Source organism: Triturus cristatus, chromosome 8, assembly GCF_964204655.1.
Source record: "Triturus cristatus chromosome 8, aTriCri1.1, whole genome shotgun sequence".
NCBI lineage: Eukaryota > Metazoa > Chordata > Amphibia > Caudata > Salamandridae > Triturus > Triturus cristatus.
The window spans coordinates 1,556,028,801-1,556,037,471 of NC_140591.1; positions in this window are offsets into that span (position 1 = coordinate 1,556,028,801).

Genomic DNA, 8,671 nt, shown 5'->3' on the forward strand with positions numbered 1-8,671 from the left:
CATACAGTTGGTATGGTGAAGGCGAAGTGGACGCAGTGGTGGTCGGGCCAATGTGGCTTGGGGGTGTGGCCAACAGATATGTTGCTGTTTGCAGAGATGATGGAGTCAAGCGTGTGTCCTGCTGAATGGGTTAGAGATGTGACCAGTTCATTGAGTCCAATGGTGGCAAGGTTCTCTAGTAGGGATGAGGTGTTGTGGGCATCGATGTTGTTCAGGTGGAAATTGAGGTCACTGAGGAGGATGTAGTCCTTTGAGGTTAGAGCACGGTGAGCGATGAACTCAGCTATGGCTTTGCTGAAGTTAAGGCGGGGTCCGGTAGGTCTGTAGACGAGGGGGCCATGGAGGTTGGCATTTGGGTTGGTCTGGATCTTGAAGTGGAGTCGCTCCATGTCAGTTGAGTGGTCATCAGAGATGATTGTGAGGCAGAGGGGTTTTTTGTTTACAATGGCAATGCATCCTCCCGGCCTGCTAATATGTTCATTGTGGATGATTTTGCAGCCGTAGGAGAAAGCGGTGGCGATGTCCAGGGTGAGGTGGGGTTTATCCAAGTTTCCGTGAAGAAGGTAATGTCAGCGGGGAGGAGTCAAGTAGGTCCCAGATCTCCATGGTGTATCTTTTGAAGAAGAAGGTGTTGAGTAGGATGCAGCTGAGGTGGCTAGGCAGTCAGTGGGTCTGGTGTGTGATTGGAGGAGAAGGAGCAGTTGCGGCATGTGAGCGGGCCTTGGATGTTCTTCGGTGATGCGTAGTGGCAGGTGGTGGAACCTCCAGGGATCAGTGCATGGAAGGTGCTGGCATTGTAACGGTGAAGGCTGCAGGAACCAGGGTCCATGGCACTGGGCGTGCTCCAGGCACCAATGGGCGCAGACCTGCTTGCCTTTGGCGAGGTTTTGTCGCGGCCATGCAGCGCCCACCATTAAGTAGTGTTGGGGAGGCAGGAGGGCTGGTCAGCTGGGAGGAGGGAAAAACAGCGCTTGGAAGGGGCAAGACTGCAGTAAGAGTTCAACGAAGAAGGCAGGAAGGTGGAACCAGATTGAAAGTAAGGTACAGTAGCAAGAGACTTCACAAAAAATATATAAATTAAGGAAATAAAGGAAAAGAAAGAACAGCAATAGAATAAAAATAAAATAAAATGAAGAACAGCAGAAAGAATAAGAGCTCACCACTGGGCCACCAGGGATGAGGCTGGGGCCTGCGGTTGGAGGATGGCCTTGAACTGTGAGCCCTGGGCTCAGGAGGGCAGGCCACTACCTAGTGGAGCTGCACATTGGGGGGAAGCAAACACACACACTGACAAGGGCAGTGAGGTCCCTCCTTCACCACTTTAAAGTACTAGTGAATGAAAATAAAGATATACACACATGCCCAGAGAATAAGTGTATGGTGTTTCTGTGTAATCTGCTTTTATTGCCTGAGATAGCAGGTTGTGAACATTAAGTTACTCCTTAGGCACATGAAAAGGGGTAGGTCGTTGGTGACATTCTCCAATGGATGACCATGCAAAACATTTTAGCATTCATCTCAGTGCTTCTCTTGAGGGGGTAACAACACCACCCTCATTGGTTTAGTGATTTTACATTCTGCAGGTACACTTGTAGGGTACTTAGTGTTTGGACACTACTTGTAGCATCCTTGGTCCCAGACACTGGGTAGATTAGTTATAAATGTTACAGTCCTGAAGACTTGCCCAAGATCACATCTTGACTAATGGACAGCATGAAACATGTTGACCTTATAAGTAACCAGGGATCATTTGTCCCCACTGGTGACACAACGTTTTTAGTAAGTCAGGCATAATCATGGAAAAAAATTTGATTTTAGGCTTGCCTAGCCGTTTTAAGTCACTAATCAGTACATCAACACCTATGTTTCCTCAATCAACACAAAGGGCCCTTAACTTCCATTTCACATCGCAGCTGTGTAAAAAGATCTCCGCTAAAGAGTCCCGTTATGGGTGCCTGTCAGGCATTGCAGGCAGTGCAGCGCCAGCCTGATGAGGAGCAAGCCCGAGGATGCAGGATGACACCAGCAGGGTGTGTGAGGGCCCCATTTCCAAAAAAAAATACTCCCCTTGTAGTAGCTCCTTTACTCTGACCTACTCCCCTCTGTCCTTTGCCCACTTTAGGAACAGCATACCGTTTTATTTTGAGAACATTAAGGGCCATGGGCCATATGTAGGAAGCCAAATACCGGTCGGTAACGGCCAAATTTCGGTAAATATCCCGTTACCGACCGGTATTTAGGCATTTGCTATGTAGGGGGCTCATTTCTGGATTCGGTATTTACCGAATCGGAAAATAAGAAATCGGTAAAATACCGATTCGGTAAATACCGAATCCAGAAATGCAATGTAGGAAGCACTCTAAAGAGTGCAAATCAGTATTAAGAATTCGTTATTTACCACCAAATACAGGTTGGTGATAAATAATGAATACCTTGCAAAAAGCAATATTTTGCTGATTTCAGAGTGCCATGTGGCAGACATACATGCCCTTAGGGCATGTATGTGCGCCACATGTTCACACATGCAAGATTCAGGGGTGCAACAGGGTGTCAATGTGACACCCTGCCACCCTTGTATATGCTCCCCCCATTACCGAATCGGTATTTACCGATTCGGTAATGAGGCATACCTTCCCATTGATTCCTATGGGCCTCCAGGCCCATAGGAATCAATGGGAAGGTATGCCTCATTACCGAATCGGTAAATACCGATTCATAATTTACGAATTTTACCGATTCGGTAAACATTACCGAATCATTACCTACATCACATTTACCGATTCATAAATACCGAATCGGTAAAATTCGGTATTTATGAATCGGTGAATGTTAGGCTACCTACATATGGCCCAAGTTACAACTCGCAGTAAGAAGGGAAAGAAGCTGCACATTTTTTTCCTTGAAAAGGTTTGGGTGTCCAAATGATAATTTATTAACACTTTTATAGTACTGCTCAGCTTGTCTACATTGCTGTGACATATAACTTTCCAAGGTAAAATGAAATTCCTTGTATTGACAAGTAAAAAAATGATATTGTTGTTGTGGTGCTTTTGTGTGTTGTGCTTGGGCTGCCTGTCAGTGTGCATACTATGATGTGTGTATGTTGTTTGCATGGCATGCAATACACAAAAGGCCATTACACATTACAAACATACGTTTATTGCTGAAAACACATTTGTGAATATTGTCATATAAAAAAGTGCTACTTACCAGTCTCCAATTCACCAGGGTCCCATTCCAACAGCAAACTGCTGCCTGGACATTGCCAGAACAACTGGAACTTCTAAATTGCATGGGCATTGTCAATGTGGGCCTAGCTTTCATCCCTCATGCTGTCTCTAATGGCCCTTAGGACACAGAGGGCATCTGTTACGATAATTAAATCACATTCCGTCACTGAAAAATTTGACATAGGCGGAGCTCACTTCTGTAACATTTGCCCAAAACCCCGGGAAAGGGACATCAGAGACAACAAACACTAAATGGGGGTTCATTGCTATCAGGGACGCCATCCTGAGAGAAGCCCATATATTTGAAGAATGGGGCATCAAGCTTCAAAAGATACATCTGCCACAATACCTGCATTTATTGCTTCTGGGGGACTTATCTGTTCAGCGCAGAAGTGTGCTGAAGGGCGCAACCAACAACTGGCTACCAAGCTCCACAAAAGCCTCTAATTGCTTGGTATTATATTATGGAATCAATCAAAGAAATGTAATTTGCCAGTCAACAGCCCAGAATTTTGAGGATGGTATCAACTGCCCAGTTTTCAGAGTGGCATTCACCTACCCTCCTCCTAGCACAACGCATAACCACCTTCCGCGACCTTTAACCTCCAGATTGGAAAACAGTTAAAGAAAAAGGAGAATCAAATCACCTTATGGAATGTGGCAGTCCTCACCTCTATCCTGACATCAAAACCGGGTCGAGAATTTCTTCAAAACAGTGACATCATATGCCTGCAGGAAATTTGGGCACTAAACCCCACAGTGCAATATGTTTGCCATGAGCTTTTTAAGCTGGCTACATGTACAAGTATATTTGGCAGGCCATCAGGTGGCCTTTAAATTTTCAAAAGGCAATCAGCTAAATTTCCAGTATCCCAATGTATCCAAAATGATGGGGGCCTGCAATTGTCTTTCCTAAAAGGCTTAAGATTTTGTCAGAGGGCTTTCCTTTGGCTCCTAATCAACTGTTACTTTAACCCTCAAAAAACCTTGAAAGCTTGCGCAAAGATCTCCTTTTGTATAAGCTTAAAACAAAATTCTTGTGTCCCATCCCTCCTATGAAGTAGAGATGGTGGGAGATTTTAACATCAAGTCCCTTGGCAAATTTCCCAAGATAGCACAAGTGAGCAAGTAACGGCAACAAGTCAACGAGCTACTTGCCTCATTAAATTCAAAGTCTGCAGACCAAGGTTCGACACGCCCCATCTCAACAATTGATTACATCTTTTTGTCCCTCTCCCTTGGCATACCGTCTTCGGAATTTTGAAATATTAAAACAAGAATAATGTGATCACAATCCTCTAGTCTTAACCCTGGACCTCTGCCACCCCACAGCAGATACATTTCTGGGGTTAGGCATTTCAACTCGAGCAGAGCTAAAGACTTCAGTAGGGAGAATCAAATGGCGACCCTTTCACTCCGTCCAGGTGGTCAAATGGCTCGACAATTGAAATAACAGGTATAAGAGAACTGACTTGGGGGGGCAACGTCTAGCACAATAGGATAAAATGAAATGTTAAATGTTATCCTGGGGCACAGGTGTTGCTGGCAACCCACAAAACCACTGCGATGCAACCCATACAAACAACTGCCAAACCGGGACATCAATCCATCATGGAATATCCGAAGAAGAGCCGTCCAATTACGTAAAAACAACCCCATGAGCAAAAATTTAAAGGCAGTAATAGACTCGTGGAAAGTACATTAAAAAGGTTTCTGGGAACTTAAGCTAGCACATCAAGAAAAGGAGATGCTAAAGATATTCAAAATGCTTAAAGAAAGATCTTTCACTTGTTTCTTGAACTACGTGAACAAATTTAAATCACCTTGTCCAACAAGATGAAATGCAGTTTCTGAATCCAAATGGGAGAAACATGTAACCAGTCTTCTTTATGCTCATCACAACACAGATAAAAAGGGGTTCAACCCACAGCAAACGAAAGAGCCACAAGAATTAACCTCAATGCTCCAAATTGTGAAGCTAATCAAGGATATGAAAGGCGATGGAGCACCTTGCCCAAATGATCTCCCAGCCGGCATCTTTAAATGTGCACCAGAGGATTGGGCATCCCTTCTGACCCCACTTTTCATCTCAGCCTACAGCTTGAGTTAAATTCCAAAAGCTTGGAGAGGTTCAACCGTATGCCCGATACTCAAACAAGGTGATCCCTTAAAGCCAAGTAACTACCGCCTAATAGTTTTGCTATACTTGGAGGCAAAATCTTACACCGGTACTTTGCTGAAAAATCTGTAAATCTGGGTATCAGAAAATGAGCTGCTCCCCTTTTTCCAAACTGGCTTTTGTGGAGGAGCAACCACTAATGACAATATCTTTGCACTAGCCACACTTAGTCACCAAGCCACGCAGCACAACCAACTCTCACTCCTTTGCTGTTTTATCATTTTTACTGCAGAATACAATAACGTTGACAGAGAGATTTTGTGGAGGAAATTAGCAGGCTGGGATATTCCATCACCTCTTTTAAGGGCCATAATCTTCCTGTACTCTGCAACATGAGTTTGTGTCACAACGGGCCCGATGATACTCTCTGTAAAAATACCTACCACTGGGGATTTGAAACAAGGCTGTGTGTTAGAGCCTCTACTTTTTAATCTATACATCTGTTGCTCAGTGCCAAGATACCCTTCTGTGTTAATGTGTGCTTTACACATACACGTTATGTTTTGTTTTGTTATGTTATGTTATGTTATGTTATGTTATGTTATGTTATGTTATGTTATGTTATGTTATGTAGGTGGCCGATAAAAATGGGCATCCAACCTGGCCTAGGCTTTGGTTTGTCCCAGATGTCCAGATAGGGGGATGTCATGTGCTAAGGTCAAACTATACTCTCTGTACACTTGGGGGACCACCAATCTGATGGGTGCACCTGATTTGGGGTCCCTCACCTCACTGTACAGAAGCCCATCTTCCCAGTAGACCCTGTAGGTGGCACTGACATCTCTCTCTTTTTGCCTGGCAGCTTGCTGCCTAAGTCCTTCGAGAGTTGGGCATGTCTTTTGTCCGTGACGTAAGTCCTTTCTGGAGCGTCCGCCTGCATTTAGAACTTCTGCCAGGTCAGGCCAGGGCATCTCCCGCAGGAGAATTCCTCCTCTGGTCCTATGACCTCTTTGAAGCTGCCTTAGCAGACTTCTTGCCCTTCCTCCTGCTTTGTGTTCCTTGATCCACTATTTCAGGATCCAAGCTCCCATGAAAAAATATCGATGTCAAAAATATAGTTTTAAAAAATATTTTTTTATGTTAAAAAAATAATGTAAAATAAAGTAAATAATCCATATAATTAAAAGAAACATGGTTAAAAATATTTTAAAATAATAACTGATACATTGCGGGGACGATTCCGATCATGGTCGGACAGCTCTCCGAGAGCTGTTTGTAACCTTACCTTGCGACCGACCCGTACCCGGAGCCGGTCCGTCCTGTTGATGAAGTACGATGCGCATAACTGGCAAAAACCAGACCGACATGTAGGCTGTGATTCAAGCTTCATTCTCCGTCTGAGCCGTAACTCCTAACGCCGAACCGAGTCGCCCGGAAGCAGTATCCATAGCAGTTTCTGCCCTGACAAGTACTATGCGTACTTCCTACTCGCCGGACGGGTCGCCACGTACGGCATGTCACAGAAATCAGAAAAGAATCATATCAGCTACGATTTGCGCCACAACTCACTCCACGGCTACGAGACAGACCAGCTTGCAACGGCTACGAGACAGAGCAAGAAGCAGCGTGTACGAGACGAACACATCATGAATCCCATTGCGCAGGTCATACCAGTACTCTAAATCTATGACCGGATCAGGAACCGACGCGGACGGCGCAGATGGTATGTCAGACACCCACCACACAAACTAACGACACATACCCGCAAAATGGCACACACACACAGGGGATCCATATCCTGGCCACTAACAACAGGCCACCATAGGGGTTGTATGGCCAGCACCACTACCACCCCCACCCATAGGGCTCTTGTTGCCCATTACTACTGCCACCCCTATCCATAGGGACTATGTTGCCCAGCACTCCTGCCACCCCACCCATAGGGGACCTATTGCCTATCACTACTGCCACCCCCATCCCTAGGGACTATGTTGCCCATCACTCCTGCCACCCCCACTCATATGGCTTATGTTGCCCATCACTACTGCCACCCCCACTCAGAGGGCTTATGTTGCCCATCACTACTGCCACCCCCACCCATAGTGAACCTGTTGCCCATCACTACTGCCACCCCCACCCATAGGGGACCTGTTGCCCAGCACTACTGCCACCCCCACTCATAGGGCTTATGTTGCCCATCACCCCTGCCGCCCCCACTCATATGGGACCTGTTGCCCAGCACTACTGCCACCCCCAACCATAGGGGACCTGTTGCCCAGCACTCCTGCCACCCCGCCCATAGGGGACCTGTTTCCCATCACTCCTGCCACTCCCACCCATAGGGGATCTGTTGCCCAGCACTACTGCCACCCCCACCCATAGGGGACCTGTTGCTCAGCACTCCTGCCACCCCCACTCATAGGGGACCTGTTGCCCATCATCACTGCCACCCCCACTCATAGGGCTTATGTTGCCCATCACCCCTGCCACCCCCACCCATAGGGGACCTGTTGTCCATCACTACTGTTGCCCATCACTCTTGCCACCCCCATCCATAGGGGACCTGTTGCCCATCACTACTGCCACCCCCAACCATAGGGGACCTGTTGCCTAGCACTCCTGCCACCCCTGCCCATAGGGGACCTGTTTCCCATCACTCCTGCCACCCCCACCCATAGAGGACCTGTTGCCCATCACTACTGCCACCCCCACTAATAGGGGACCTGCTGCCCAGCACTCCTGCCACCCTCACCCATAGGGGACCTGTTGCCCAGCACTCCTGCCAACCCCACTCATAGGGGACCTGTTGCCCATCACTACTGCCACCCCCACTCATAGGGCTTATGTTGTCCATCGCCCCTGCCACCCCCACCCATTGGGGACCTGTTGTCCATCACTACTGTTGCTCATCGCCCCTGGCACCCCCACCCATAGGGGACCTGTTGTCCATCACTACTGTTGCCCATCACTCCTGCCAACCCCACCCATAGGGGACCTGTTGCCCAGCACTCCTGCCACCCCCACTCATAGGATGTGTGAAGTGCCACACATCCATCATAAACCAACGTCATGTAAGCCAGCAAAATACATCACCCCTAACATCATGACAACAGTGTGTAGTCTGTGACAAATGCCCACAACAGTGATCATGACTTCAAACATACAATGTGACTACCATCACATGAGTGACCAAAAACTGAGTGTGGCCTACACAAGGCAAACATCACTAGCACTGCGGCAATGTAAAAATAACACCCCCTCACTGTGTAGAACAAAAGTTAAGTGTGGGGTTTCAAACTGCAGCAGATGTTGAGCATTGTGG